We start from the raw sequence: 13,494 nt of genomic DNA, 5'->3' as shown, positions 1-13,494 counted from the left end.
TGAGACAGCAGCAATCACAGCGAGCACGGAAATGGCAAATTGCTGCAGAAAAGCACTGCAGTGCCATTCCCTGCATGATGTGACCTTGCTGCTGGGCTCCTGCATATTCCTGTAATGAACTCAGGAACCAGGGAAAAAGGGGTTTCTGTGGTATAGCCCACCTTTATGTGCAGGCTTCTCCCAAGCACACTACTGCCACACAGACAGCAGTTGTATCTAATCGTGCCCATTTGCTGACCCAAATCTGCCAGGGTGGGAGGCCGATCTCTTTCTTGTTTGCACATGAAATCTCAAGACAGGAGGGGAGAAGGCAGCAGCCAAGAGCAGGAACGCTCAGCACCCCACCAAGGAGGGCTAGGGGCTGCGGTCGGTGCCTGTGCTTGTGTTGCTGCCTCCTGGCTCTGCCACACACCCTCTGCAAGAAATCTTGATGTGGAAGTGTGAGCTGATCCCCTGGGGCTCTGCTTAATCACTTGGCTCTCCAGGAGCTCTAAACTAAAGCTTAGGGTCCCGTGGGCAGAGGGGAGATGGGAGCTGTTTTTTTTCCCCTGGCGGTCTTTTTATAATGCTGCTTGTACTTCACATGTAACTCTCATGCCATTTTGTTTTCACTTTTGGAAGCACGGAAAAACCCATGCCTCTATATTTTTCTCATCCTGCCCAGCTGTGAAGCAGGCTGTTCTCTGCTGGTTTTGGTATAACGTGATCTCTATTCTTTAAACCCATCCCTTCCCCCTGATTCACTGTAAATCGGGTGATGCTAGGTAATGCTGAACAAAACCGTAGTGGAGTAAGTCTCTCATAGCGGTCTATACAGGGCTTCTTCAGCTGGCTGTCTTGTTCTCTTGCCTTAGAAGAAGTGTGGTATCAGTTTATTAATTGCTTTACTTGTTGGGAGGGATGAAGTGATTGTTTAGTCGGGCACACGGGTCTCTAGTTTACAGGCTAAGGAGGTCCGATCCTGGCCTTTTCTCCCTCTCTTCCCACCCACCCCTAAAAAACCGTGAGACCCCTCAGCCACCGGGGGAGCGGGTGAGGATCTGGGACTGGTCCCAGAAGGGCTGTTACTGGAGAGGATCTTCCGGGACTCGGTTGTTACTGGGGAGGTATTTGGACTGAAGTTGAAGTGAGGTAATGGAAGGATGAGGCAATGTGCCAGTCAGGGCTTGATGTACAGGGTGTCTCACGGAAAACTCTTTAACGAGCAGCTCTGACGCCTTAAAAAAAAAAAAAAAAAGAGCTGGAGTTCGCTGCAATGTGGTGCCTGCGGCAATGGGAACGGCGGCTGAGGTAAAGGTGGCGAGAGGCAGAGGTCGCTGCTACCAGAGCACGCTGTTACAGCCTGTTAGGGCGGCGGCGCCCGCTGGGTGTCCCGGGGCTGGGCTGGGCAGAGCCGTGCCGAGCCGTGCCGGGCCGGGCCGCCCTCTCTGCCTCCTCCTTCCCTCCTTCCTGCCGCGGTCCCGTCCCTCCCTGCCCGCTCCGTGAGGCGCCGCGGAGCTCCGCGGCCCGGCGCTGAGGGGTGAGGCGGGGCGGCCCCGAAATGGCGGCCGGGCGGGCTGAGGGGAGGCGGGCGGCGAGCGGCGCGGCGGGGACGGGGACGGGGAGAAGGGGGAATTGGGGCAGAGTTTGCGGGCCACCAGGCGGGGAGGTGCCCTGTGTGTCGTGTCGGTGGTCGCCAGAAGTCAGCGCTAGGCGCGGGGCTGCTTCGCTTGCTGCTTGAGCGCGGAGCAGCTGTGCGGGGCTTCCCGCACGCTGTGCTTTGCGGTGTTTGAAAAGGTGTTTGGTTGTTTTTTCTTTACTGCGGAGGGCTTCAGGAGCTTTGCACGGTCTGTGCGTTAGGAACGGTGCTCAACGTTGCTGTAATCTTGTGAAACAATACTTCTCCTCCTTTCTCCAGTTAAGGCGCCCTTTTGTGAAAATAAGGCTTGGACTTTAGGTTAAACTTGCAGGACTGTGGGAGGCAGAAGAGGGGGAGAGAGGCTTACTGGAAAACCCAGGCACTGTTCCACTGCTTTCCTTCAGAAGCTGAATCAGCGCCAGCGGTGGGTTATTGTTGCCCCGTAGTGCTGTTTGCCATGAGGAGTCTTTGCCGTGAGGGATCTTTCCCAGTAGCCTTTTGCTCCAGGGCATCTTATGAAGAGTGTAAACTGCTGTAAATTTAACATAAAAAATAAAATCTGACTTCTCAAGGTCTTCTGTGATTAACCTGTTGCAGTATCCTGTTGGATTTTAAAGTTATTTACCTTTTATTTCAGTCTACTCTATAGCATCCCTTAAAGTACCTTGCTGTGCTTCCTCCATCCCTCTAAACTGCTTTCTTTCTTGTTCTGAGAGCTTGGGCCGTGTCTGCTGGAACAGGAGTTAATTAAGATGTCATCACCCATCAGAGGTAATGCCCAGGGGCTGCCATTTTGTTGAACCAGTTTTGAAACAAGTCCCTTTTGCCAAAATACGTTTCCTTTGCCATCTGTGAGGCTGTTGCCTGGGTTCTTAGGGGATCTTTTGGTGTGTCAGATGCTGCCTGGGTGTCAGTAGCGTGTTGTCATTCAGAAAAAAGTCCGTCCCGGTCCTGTTCAACTCTTACTGCTACCAAAGATAACGACTTGTGGTGGGGAGAGCATAGCATCTGTCTCTTCTGTGCTGTTGTGGGCTGAGGTGGAGAGAAAAGGAGCTGTGTAAAACGTCTCTGCGTCCAACCAGGTTGGATGTTGACTGTGACCACAGACAGTATTAGGTGTCAGCGTGACAACTGCTGGGTAAGCAGGGCTTAGCATGAATGGGAAGCGGTTGAATTCATGTAAAGCAGGTTTTGTAAAAGTCTAGTAGTCTTTCACGTAAACTCAGGTCTAAATTCCTAGTATAACCTCAGACTTGTATGAATAAAAGCCACAACTTTAAAGAAAGTACTGATACATCTTTGTTTGACACAGCCTGTCGTTCATCTGCACTCTTTGCCAAGTGTTTGTGTGTCTAGGACAAGAAGACCCCGATCGGAAAATTGTTGGAAGCTGGGTAATGTGTGGGACAGCATCACTTGTGCTTTACCCGAGGCACCGGGTGACAGGTCAAAGACTTAACGGTGCCCTGCAGGTATGAGTTTCTGTTCTGGCTCACTACAGCTGTTCAGAGACTCCAGTGTTTTAAGTCTGGTATCCTTGCTGAGAGCTTGGGTTGTCAGGAGGAGAAGCTGGCAGGCTCAGGGCTTCTGTGTGTAACTATCCTGAGATTACACCCTTGCTCTGTAGTGTCCTGATGATGTCCTTGAGTTCCTGATCTGAACATCTTTCTGTCCATGTGCTATATTTCTGCAAAAAACATGTTTTGTTCCAAAACTGTCACATATGTTGGGCAGCTGATGGCTTCTTTTAAAGTTTCTTGGTAGACTCCTTCTGTAGTGGAGGAGAATCCCAGCCCTCAGCTGCCTGGTGAAAGTCCTGGCAGTCCCTCCGCCGTGTTGACTGCAGTGAACAATAAGACTATGCCTTTTCTGTTTGCTGGAGGTAATGTCCCGTGTATGACAGCTGTTCTTGTTTCACTCTGGTGGCTGAGGTGGTTAGTCCTTTCCGCTGTATGTTTTTTGTGTGCTTAACAGCCAAGTTTTCCTCCTGTCTCAAGGCAGGTGTGTGATAGGAGGGCTTGCTCTTAGGGACATTGCCAAGAGCACTGAGTAAGAGAAAGTTTGATAGCCTAGTTGGGACTGTGGCCCTCCTTCTTTTGGACCTAATATACAACCCATCTTCTGAGTTAGCAAGGAATACCAGCCTAAATGATTTTTCACAGAAGCTTTAGCTTCCCACCCTTGTGCAGTAGGGAGGTGCCGTGCCAGCCTGAAAGTGGGCAGGAAACGGAGTCAGAGTGGTTTGCTGTAGGTCTGTGTTTGAGATAAACACGACTACATTTCCTGCCTTCCAGGGCTTCACACAATGACTTGTGCTGTCATTAGTGCCGGCTAAGATGAAGAGCAGCAGCCCTTTGTGGCACTGCTTGTCCTGTTGCTGCCAGGTGGTACTACGAGACGTGAAACCCGGCTTGTTTTGCCAGACTGCAGCACGGCACGGGAGAGATGAACTGCCTTGCTTTGTTCCCGCTGGCTGCCGAGCGTGGTGTCAGCAGCTTTGCTGACCAACACGAGGACTCGGGGCTGTGACCCCTGCTAGTGCAGTCTGGCACTCTTTGTCTGCAGGGTTGCTGTGTTCCTCTCTTCTCCCATGGCCCCTTCTCTTCCTTCTGACTGCAAACGATGAACCCAGCCTAAGCAAGTGCTCATGCACTGCTCTGCCAGTCTCCTGCTGTTCTGCCTTACACTTGATGTTGCTTTTCTTTCAGTACATTAAGGCTTGCACAGTCAAAATCTGGGCTCTGCAGAAGACATTTTTGGTGTGGCCTCCTCAAGTTTGAACTATTGGGTGTGAGACATTCTTCAGCAGGGGGGTGGAAGAAAGCTGCTTGTATCCCTTTGTCAAGCAAAAATGCTAGGTGGGGGTGGCTGATGGATTGCTAGCTATCTGTCAAGAAGTTTCCAAGACATGTTTTATATTATTCCCAGCTAATAGAAATTGTAGCACAATTGATTTGCAGCTGCCTACGTGGCCCGTACGCAGACCAAGCAACGATTCCCTTGCTCTTGAGACAGCCCTGAAGGGGTTGACTTGTGAGCTCTGTCTCTTAGTTAGGTCATCCCACAGGTAAATTTACTTGTTCCTGTGACGTCTGGCTTCTGCACTAAGGAATGCATTGCTCTACTTCTTATGCATAGGAGGCTGAGGTATGTTTATGTGTTTCTGTGGGACTGCACAAAAACTCCTGGGGGACTCAAGGAGTTTTGAGGTGGGACTCAACATCTATGTCAATGTGTATACGCGCGTGTGGCAAATGATCTTGTTTGGCTTTTCCAGGTCCCTTGTAATGCAATTGTACTGTTCCTGTGGTTTTCTTGTGCCTTCTGTCTAAGGAGGAAGCTTAGAAAGATAAAAGGTGGGTGTACTGACCCTGAAAAAACAAAAAGGGGAGTTTTGCTATTTCATGTCCCAGTGTACTGCTGCTGTCCCCAGTGGCCTTGTCAGTCCTGCTCTTTAAAGCTCATGAAAAGACCCTCTTGTACCTCTCTCCTCTGCTCCTGGGTTTGACACTAGGTTGTCTCCAGCTGCTCCCTGAGCGTGTGCACCAGCAGCTGAGGTCACGGGAAGCCGGGGGGAGCGTGACTCCTGGAAATGACAGCACATCCCAGCGTCCTTGGCTGGGAGCAACAGAAACCTAGTCATCCTGCTTGTTGAAAAACCTCCGGATGCTGAAGGTGAAGGCCAGGCCACCTTCCATCCCACTTGCTCCTCCTTCCTCTCAAACTCTGAACACCGTTTTCCTCTTGCCGCAGCCAAGCCAGAGTGAAACGAATGGTGTCACCGTTTGTAAACTGTGAAATTTCCCCCATTTTCCCGTTCCTCCTTCCACATGCACTTTGCTAGTGCAAAGGGAGAGGCGAGGAGCAGCAGGGCTGCAGGATGCAGATGAGGTGATCTGCCAGGTCTGCAGAGAGCCTCATACCATCCCTCCCTACGGCACGAAGCCGTTTGCCGCCAGGCCCTCTTGGCAGATACCAGCGTTGTGATAGCAGCGCTGCAGATGAGCATCTCTCCTTGCCAGTGCTCTGCTCCGTCCCGCCTGTCAGACTCCTCTGTGATCTCAACAGCCTGGCATCCCGGGGAGTGAATTCAATCAGTCCTATTAGTCCCGAGCCCTGGCTGCTGCAGGGTAATAAAATTCCCGGCAGAAGGAGCAGCAGGATAATCGCTGGCTGGCACTTTGTGGCGGAATAAGAGGGGTCAGGGCCAGTGTGACTGGCTGGGTCCCTGCTTTTCACCTAAATTCCTCTCGCTAGGTGGGTGCTTATGGTTCTTCCCTGCTAGCCAGAGAAGTGCTGGAGGTAAGAAGAAGATAAACATAAATAGCTGCCACTTCACGTGCCAGCTGGGGTCCTCCTGAAGCTAGAGGTATCTCTGTGTGTTTTGTGTGCCCGCAGGTGTGTCGTGCATTGCTCGATGCTGGAGGTAGAGGCAGGCTATTGGCCTAGCGGGGTAAGGCAGGACAGCAGGAATTAATGGAAATTAGCGGAAGGGTACTTGGTAGGTCTTGAAATTCAGTCGGGTGTTGACCCACAGCCTGTGGCAGACAAGTAGAGGTTTAACCACACAGTGCCAGTCACCTGCCCCTCGGTAGGCTGCCAGCCAGGTGCTTTTCCTACCTGCAGATCTGTGCTGCAACTTTCATTAGCTGGGAGTAGTATAAAACGTGTCTTGGAAACTTCTTGACAGAGGATGTGGGAAGCAGCAAGGTGAGAGGAGACAAAACAATCTTGGGAAAGGCCGGAAAAGAGAAGTGTGGGAGGTGTGAAAAGGGATGTTGCTCGGGCCCACGGGTCGCTCCTGGTTCTCCCGACAAAGCCTCGTTATTGCTGGGCCAGAAGCAGGCGACATCAAACGTTTGGCACTGAGCCTTGTTTCTTATCGACTGCTGGAGGCAGGTCTGAACACAGGAGCAAAGTTCACGTTTCCAACCCGGGTTCCTGTGGGGAGCCGGGGAAAGAGTTGTAATGAGTTGTAAAGAGTTGTCCTGTGCCTGGATGGAGTTTGTCCCTATAGCTACAAGGGAGAGGTGTGCGCTCCTAACATCTCCTAAGTCCGCAGCACGTTTCCCAAGTGGTTTTGCCCACATAGCAGAGGGAGAGGTGTAGGGGAAGAAACACCTGGAGGTGCTGCAGGAGAAAGATCTGGCTGTGCTTTGCAAATGGGTGAGGTGAAATGAGGTCTGGTCCCTCACCCTGGAACGCTTCCCCCCTTATGGTGGAGAAATTGACAGGAGAAGGGCCGGGAGGATGGTTCCTAATTTTCACTTCAGGTATTGTGTGTCAGACAGAGGGGTGTGTTTTGGGGTCTGGACCACATTTGGCTATCACCAGCTTGGTTCATGCTTCTAAGCAAAATTCCTTGGTCTGATCGGGTGCTTGTGGCTCTCTGCTCACTGGAGAAGTCTGGTGCACATGCAAGGTGCAGGTGGCTCCCTACAGGGCTGTGAGAGGGATGCTGGCCTGGCAGGGTGAGGAGAGGGTATCAGGAAGGGTAACAGGAGGTCCTTGGCAGCTCATTAGAGACAAACTATGATTTAGGAACCTTGTTCGCAGAGGTTTAGACCTGCACTGATTCTTTTCTGTTTACTTAGGCTGAGCTCTGTGAGCTGAGGTTCGCAGCTCCCTACAGCACCCAGCAGGCTGGCCACTTGCGGACGCAGCAGGGCTGCGAAAAGCTTTGGCTGTTTGGCTCTGCCACTGACAAAACCCACTAAAAATTGCAGCCGAGAGAGGTCCGAGGTAGGAATGTCAGGGAGGGAGTTTCTGTGGTGTGTCAAGTGGATCGCGTTTTGAGCTTTGCTGACCTGTTACCTGCTAGTGTGCTGGAGCAGCGGTGCCAGCGTGGTGGTTTTCAGGGAGTGCTCTGATCCTTGGTGACCACAACACTGAAACATTCGAGAAAAATACGGGGGAAGAACAGTTTGAGTCAACTTTACATGCTGCCAAAGCCAGCCTGCAGATGCCAGCCGTGCTGGCATGTCCGGCATGCCAGCCAGTGAGTGTGGGGTGCTGGAGGAGGCAGGCGTGAGTCACGGCTCGTGAATGTCAGCGGCTCTTCTTAGCTCTAGTGGAATCCAGAAGGGAGGAACTCATGTCCCGTGTGCCCCCAGTGTTGCCCTGAGAGGTCTGCTAGAGATGAGATTACTTGCCACAGCCTCATGTAGTCTCCAATTTACTTTGTCCAATTGTTTTCTTTTTTTTTTCTTTTTCTTTTTTTTTTCCATCAGCAGGACCTTTCTCTGTGTTTGAGGTAAGAGGAACCACCAGGCTGGCTTCTTCGCCTTGGAGCCCCAGGTCACTGTCTCGTTCCTCCTGCTGAGCAGGGAAGGGATCCAAGCCTGCTGCTGAGCCCCTGTGCTGTGCCTGCAGAATGAGCCTAACCAAAGGCTGCTCTGTGCCTTGTGTACTCCCCAGGGCTCTCCCCTGCTGTGGGATGTGTCCCCAGACTGGGGAAAAAAATGGGAATTTAAGCCACCGCACTTAGACCAGGAAAAAATCCTGGCTGTTAACTTCCCATTTGCACTCAGAGTTGGTCAGGGCATTGGGAAACATGGTTTATGGCTCTTCAGGCTTCTGACAGCACAGCTATGAAAGGGAAAAGCAGACACAGCTAGAGGAGAAAATTCTGCTTTCACGAGCTGTGCTTTGGGACTGGAGCAAAATTCAGCGTAGCTGTCATAGGGACTTCCGTACTGCATCCACCTCTACGTGTAAATGTGTTTATTGTTCGCTAACTCATCAGGAATTTGAACAAGTTCTTAAGCAAAAAGAGAGAACAAAGCCCGCTTACTGAGATAAGAGCAGTGAGAGTATCCCGATGTCAATTACCGTGGTTATATCAACATAACTCTTATCAAGATATTTATAGGCGTGTGGGTGGGAAGCTGTTTTCCTGTTACGAAGGGCATAACTTCTGCAGATCAGCAATATCCTGACAGTTTTTGACTTTGGTAACTGTGTCTGGCTAGCCCAGGTCCCTTCTCCATCTATCACACTGATCAAATAATCTTTCTTTCCTCGTGTCTGCGCACCCAGCAGTGGTTACCAGGTCAGGTGCTGCCGCTTTACGCGCGTACACCGCTTCAGTGAGGAGCTGTCGGGGTGGCAGGAAGGTGGCCCTGATGCCCAAGCAGTGCGTGAAACCCCCGCTCATTTGAGGTCAGTAACAGGAGGATTATTTTCTGTGCTAGGATCTTCTTGGTTACTTCCAGCGTGAATTTCAGAGTTTTGTTTAAATTCATCAAAAGCGGGAAATGACGTTTGTTTCCCGAGTTCCTCTGTTCCTGGAAGCCCTCGAGGGATCTCATTTTCAGAGTGGGCATTTGGTATTGACTGAAACTCAGGGCAAAGCGAAGGTAGTTACTCGGGTGCTCAGGAAACTTTTATCTTTGTGGCTCCTTGCTTTTCTCTTTCTTGTTTTCGATGATTAAGGATTGATGGAGCGTCTTAACTAACCTACAAGTGAACCCTGCTGTGGATTGCTTTTCCCCTTCTGCTTGCTAATGGCTTAGGGTGCCTTGAGAGATGGCTAATGAGTCTGCCCAGCGCTGGACATTTGCTGTCTTCCCATCTTTTACACAGAGAGAAAAACGCCCTGTTGTGTTTTGCTGAGCTCACAGTGGTTATCTGCATGCTGAGCATGTGCTGGTAACATTTGGAGAGGTTCCCGAGGGAAGGAAATATGTGGTTACTCCCATCTCTTGCAGTCTATTTTGAGACTTCCTGGTATTTGGGAGTTAATCTGGGGTGTCCCAGACAAGTAGAATGGACTGCTTTAAGCTTTTACAGTTTTAACCTTTTAAATAGGAGGAGATTAAATGAGATTATATGGTCCCTACTGACTTGAAAAATGACTCGGGGTTTGAGGGGAGAAGAAGTTACAAACTCTTTTTAAGCTTTCCTGTAGTGAGGCTTGTTCGTACAGTGCTCGGATAACATGAAGGTGCATCGATGAAGAAATCCATCGTGGGATTTTCCAGCTGCATCTGGAGTCTAGCTGGTTTGTGCTGGCATCTGTTAGAGCAACCCTCTTCCATTTTCTTACCCCTACCTGCTCCAAATGAAGGAGGTGAGTCTCTGAGGGAGCCCTGGGGAAGCCTGGCGCACTTCTGTGCTGCTGATAGCTCTGTCCCCATTACGGAGAGCTGCGTCTCCTGCCCTTTGCCTGTGGTTTGCTCCAAGCAGCGAGGAGCACCCGTGCGAGCCCTGCTCCTGGTGCTGCTGGGGGCAGCTCCGCGAGCGGAGACCACTGGAGCGAGGTGTTTCAGGGAAGCGGTTGGTAGCTGGGGGCTTTCCTTAGAGCCGGTTGGAGTGTGCGCTGGGCTCAGGGACTGCTCTTTCCCCTGCCCGCAGCATTGGCGAAGGGCCAGCAAGTAGCTGCCTTGAGGCCAGCCCCTGCCTTCCAGTTACTTATTCACAAGCTGATGCCTCCCCGGCAAGCTCGCAGGCTGGCCTAAAAACAGCTGCGTAAATGGTTCTGGTGGAATCACTACAGTCTGAGCGAGGGGGAAGGGGGAGGAACGTTTTATTTTTGGCTGGGGGTTGTTTAGTTTTTGCTGCAAGGACGATCCTTTCCAAGGCCTCCCCGTGCAGCATGGGTTGGGCGTGGGTTTCAGTATTGCTCCCGTAGCAGCAAGAGAGAGACGGCTCCGATGGACCGGCCTCGCAGCTCCAGAAAATGAAATGTCACTTAATTTGCCCTTGGCTGTGCTTGATATTTGATCTGGCTCTAGTAAAGCGTTTGTAGCTCTGGAGAGGAGCACAGCTCCTGAAAGCACTTACTGGTCGCTCTGAAGCAGACCCGTCGGAGACAGGGACACGGGGGATGTGTGAGGGCTGATGGCCAGAAGAGACTCCTCGGCCGTTCCTGCTGGTGCCTGCAGAGAAGAGGTTAATCCCAGGTGCGAGGGTGCTGCTGCGTGAGGTGGCTGTTGTGGGCAGGAGGGGAAGCTCCTGCAGGTCTCGCTGCGGCCCCGGCTGCGTGCTGCTCCCTGTTCCCTCAGCCCCGCTCCTGGTGCTGCAGGTACCGGACCCATCGCCGACACGCTGGGAGCTTGGCTCCGGCACAGCTGGCACCGGCACTGAGCTAATCAGCAACGTGTCTGAAGTGGTAAGGCTGTTACCTCGATTTCCATTGTCAAACCCCTTCTTGGCTGCTTTTAAAATACAGCCTTTGTGCAGCTGGAGCTGCGGCTGGCTGCCTGGGACAGATCCGTGCTTTGATTTCAAGGACTTTGGCTTTGCTCGTTTCCACCACAAAGTGCAAACAGGAACAGCCTGGTTAAAGCAGAACAAGTTTTGCACAGGAATTAAAGGTGGCCAGCTTTTCCTGCGCCTCTTGCGTGCTGCTATGCTGTCTGCAGTCAGGTGTCTCAGGCACGGGCCTGGAAGTGCTAACGGGTAGCTGGGAGGCTCTGTGTTTTACAGCTTCGTGTTCTGCAGAGGTCTCTTAGAGGGCTGAACAGCTTGGCGCAGGGAGGATGAATCTTGAGGTGCGAGGAGAGCAAATGCACGGCTCTTCTCTGCTGCCAGTGCCCCGTCTGACTCTGGGGAAGCCACTTCCCCAAAAGTCTCTCTGTGCTCCTGTTGTGCTGCCTTTTTTCTTCGGTGAGTTGCCTTGAGGAGGTGAAGGTTATTATATTATAACCTCAGGCAGTGAGGTTATTGAACTGCATCTCACGGAGAGGCTAGAAACCTACCCCATGGTGACACCAGCCACCAAAAAGGGCAGAGCAGATTTTTGCTGGTGGGATTTAAAACCCAAGCACTCGTTCGTGAGCCAAGTCAGGTGAAGGTGACAATACTGTGGGTAGGAAGAAAATCTACTGGCTTTTAGCTAGTTGCCCTCTCACTGCTGAGATTTGTAGGGAATAAAACTGAAAGCACCTCTGCGAAGGGACTGCAGCCAAGTGTTGAGCAACTGCGTGCTAGCTGCAGCATGGGACATGTCCTCAGGTTAGTCTTTGCACTGAGCCTGTTTGAAAAATACACCTATTTATAGAGAGAACAAATGGGTATGATCACAGCATTATTTGGAAATCGCTAGGAATGCGTGTACAGAATTGCCTGCCTAGCTTCGTGGAGGCTGGGAGGATTATAAAGAGTGTGCTGTCGATCCTAGCACCGGCGTGGCTGCAGGGAGGGGAGGTTCTGAGCGTGTTCCATGAAAACACCGAGGACCCGGTGGCTTTGCTTCTGAGAGCCGAGCCGAAAATGCCAGCGTAATTAATAGGCAGGGATCAGGAGGAGAGCTGATTCTGCACAAACCGTTCTGTTCAGAAACGTGGCTGAACGCCACTGGTAAATTCTCCGGTGCAGACAAAGCCCGGCTTTTGAAAACAAAACAAAGCACCGTGCCCATGAGCAGAGACGGGAGAACAGAATGTGTAAGAGCACCAGCAGGCCGTAAGGAGCACGGTTTGCCTTGTCGTGCCTCACCCCGACCTGTCTGAGCTGCTGCTCCTTGTCCCAGCAAACCCTCCTTGCGGCAGCTCTCTGCTGACACGCACCAGGCGCTCGTTTCTGTAACTCGGCGCGAGGAAGCAAAGAGACGGTTATTGTTCCTCTCCTCAGCTCGATGACGGGTGAAGTGGTTCCTGTGTATAAACAGTGTGAAGTGTTTGGGGATCCTCCGGGATAAAGGGGGCTTTATTGGGCACAAGCTGATGTTGTCGGGCACAGGAGGAGTTCCCATTAATCATGCGCTGGGTGCTGGTCTCTGGCCTGCCTTCCGGCTCCTGCCAAGGCCTGTGCATTTGGAGGGGTTGGTTTTTTTTATTTTTATTTTTTAATTTTTTCTCCAGGTTATCAGATTCTGGGAGCAGTGACCTGCACAGCCTTTCTGAGGCTAGCTGTACATGTTCTTCTAGGACCAGATAACCTTATCGAGTGGGTTTTGTTTGCTTTGTAGTGGAGCAGTTCTGGAGCACAAACATGCTTGATTGCTTTTTCTCTCTCAATTTCTTTCTTTCTTCCTTTTTTTTTTTTTTGAATGATTATGAAATCAGTTTGGCACTAAGGTCCTTTTGTCTTGTACAGTCTTGAAGCCGGCTGTCCCCTCTCCTGGGTTTGGCTGCCCCCTCACAAAGCCCTTTAACACACAGGTACGCGTGTGGAGCTGAACATTAATACCCGTGCCGAGTTTGGAGCTGATCTCGTTGCTATTTTTGTGGCGGTAACTCCCTCCCCTGTGGAGTACAGTCTTGAAAGAAATGAGAGGAACAGCTAAGTGATCTTCACCTGACACTCCTGGTGTCTCCTTAGGCGTGTGAAGCACACGATTCCTTGCTGGATGCCTGACTTGGGAGAGGTGCAGTCCCAGGGGAGCAGGGGCTGCCAGAGGTGGCCGAGAGACCTCCCTGTTGAACCTAGGTGGCTTTCTGAGTTGTCTCCACCTCTCCCAGGGCCACTGCTCACAGACCTGTCGGCAACAGGCTGGAAGGTGCTGCCTGGTGTTCTCGCTTCTCAGCAGCGCCCTGAGGCCGGGGTGAGGCCCTCCTGTGCTGGGTGCTCTGCAGGCGAGGCCGGGACTCCCTGCGCTGAGCAGCACGTCATCGTCCCTCTAGACAGCGGTAGAAGGAGGTGCAGGCTGCTTCCGAGCTGGGCTCTTGGGGAATCTCGTTCAACAGAGTGAAATATGCTTGGTGTACGTGTCAGGGAGGAGGGACTCGGACCCAGATCTGTTCTGTGTGTCTGTCCCCCCGCGAGTATAAATGAAAATTCCTGACAAGGAGCTCCTCTGCCTGTGACCCGCCTTCTTCTTTACCCTCGAGGCACGAGTACGCTGACCTTCCAGCGTGCTGAAATGGAAGACGAAACGCTCGGCTTTGCATCCTGGGTCGTTTTTCCCTTCTGAAAGGGAGCAGCGTGAAGCA

At 51.8% G+C, this 13,494-nt stretch overlaps 1 protein-coding gene across 6 annotated transcripts in view; it reads left to right on the top strand.

Moving 5' to 3' along the window:
- The first annotated feature begins 1,148 nt into the window (after positions 1–1,148).
- CD151 (CD151 molecule (Raph blood group)) overlaps positions 1,149–13,494 on the top strand; it is a 31,662-nt gene continuing 19,316 nt past the window's right edge. For 2 of the 6 annotated variants that reach the window (XM_080593887.1, XM_080593890.1), the window contains exon 1: positions 1,323–1,519. The gene's annotated coding sequence lies outside the window, so the exon portion shown is untranslated. Of the gene's footprint in view, positions 1,291–1,322; positions 1,520–4,895; positions 4,975–9,351; positions 9,690–10,581; positions 10,731–13,494 lie in introns of those variants that run through there. The other 4 variants (XM_080593892.1, XM_080593889.1, XM_080593888.1 and 1 more) reach the window with 4 other exon arrangements.

The sequence above is a fragment of the Anser brachyrhynchus genome, assembly GCF_964034855.1.
Source record: "Anser brachyrhynchus genome assembly, chromosome: 5".
Classification (NCBI taxonomy): Eukaryota; Metazoa; Chordata; class Aves; order Anseriformes; family Anatidae; genus Anser; species Anser brachyrhynchus.
Note: the sequence above shows the minus strand (reverse complement) of the source record. Positions and strands in the feature narration are given on the sequence as shown.